Raw genomic sequence first — 1,467 nt, forward strand, 5'->3', positions numbered from 1 at the left:
ATTCTTCTTCCATTTCAGTGGGGAGGAAAATCCTAACTATACTGTCATATACATGTATGCGTACATGTACTTGGAAGTTTCTGTGGCCTATTGGAGATTTCTTGAAATTTGCTAAATTGTCTGACATTTTTAGCCACAAAATTTTCAGCTTTACTGTACATATGTATTACTTTATTGTTCTTAGGGCGAGAGGACTCATTCTGATGGTCCATTACCTTCTGGTTGGTCAGCAAGGGAAGTAGATAGACATGGTAAATGGCAGTCATTATTTTACTACATGTATATACATGTACATGTATCTTAATTATTGCCTCCTCAAATAATGAGAATATTTGTAAATGGAAGATACAGCAGGGCTGCCAATAGGCAGGGGGCACGTGGGGCATTTTGCCCTGGGCCCAATCAAAAGGGGCCCCCAAGCCATGGTCAAAAGTAAAGTACTGTATAGTTTTTTTGCAGGAAAAAAAATCAAAAAGTCATGACGACTATCTCTTGCTGTGCCATTATGTTAATCACTGTTATACAGTGGGGATCTAGGGGGGAGCCAGGGGGGGGGCAATGCCCCCCTAAAAATTTTCTGGAGTAATATAAACTTTGGTTTACCTATGTAAACTGTGAAGCAGCTGCAGTACTGGACTATGTAAACAATCTTTAAACCACAAAGGAGCTTATTTTAGCAGGCTTAGTCTTCATAATTTTTACTTCCCAAAAAGTTTTGCACAAGTATAGTTGACCACACCCCCTAATTACCCCTCCCATCTCACAATTGCCCCCCCAAAAATTAAATCCTAGATCCGCCCCTGCTGTTATAAGGTGGCATTTGTAACAGTATTTAGTAGGGGCCCCATCTAAGTTTTTGCCCTGGGCCCCACGTAGCCTATGAGCGGCCCTGGATACATGTACATGTAAATATTGAAACTCATTTGCAAGTATGATGTGCATGTACACTTGATTTAGATGCTTCAATAAATTTTATTAAATATAACCAAATAAATAAAAATGATTTAATCTTTCATCCACAGTGTTTAGAAGCTCCAGTACTAAGTCGACAGAACCAGTTCTTATGAAGAAAGCAAAAACTGACAATGTTGGATTTGGTGGTTTAGATCAAGATCATTATGCTGAATGCTATCCTGGGTCAGTCCTTAATATTAATATTAATCTAATAGCAATATTAAGTAATCTCTTTGTATCATCAATCATTCACTTAATTTTCTGTACATGTACGTGTGCATCTAACATACATACTTGTATTATCATTATTTGAGGTATTATTACTTCTCTGTGAAAAGTTGTGCTTGATGAATGTACATTGAGACTGCATGCTGTTATAGTTTAGCATATAACATGTTCATGTACATGTGTATGTGCATGTGCATATAAACAAGAGTATAATGTTATTTATTATTTGTAGTGGTATGGAAGAAGTAGATGCAACTGTCAATAGTGATGATGAAATCGACTTCT

At 37.0% G+C, this 1,467-nt stretch overlaps 1 long non-coding RNA gene across 3 annotated transcripts; it reads left to right on the forward strand.

The window, feature by feature from the left end:
- Window positions 1-2: 2 nt before the first annotated feature.
- LOC109589092 (uncharacterized) lies at window positions 3-1,467 on the forward strand. 3 transcript variants are annotated; one of them, XR_002188516.1, is made up of 4 exons: window positions 3-17; window positions 185-251; window positions 1,023-1,137; window positions 1,415-1,467. It is a non-coding gene; the product is annotated as an uncharacterized LOC109589092 (long non-coding RNA). The 3 variants fall into 3 exon arrangements; XR_002188518.1 differs by lacking the exon at window positions 3-17 and adding an exon at window positions 36-54; XR_002188515.1 differs by lacking the exon at window positions 3-17 and having other exon boundaries at window positions 71-251.

This window comes from Amphimedon queenslandica, unplaced genomic scaffold, assembly GCF_000090795.2.
Source record: "Amphimedon queenslandica unplaced genomic scaffold, v1.1 AMPQUscaffold_11644, whole genome shotgun sequence".
Taxonomy (NCBI): domain Eukaryota; kingdom Metazoa; phylum Porifera; class Demospongiae; order Haplosclerida; family Niphatidae; genus Amphimedon; species Amphimedon queenslandica.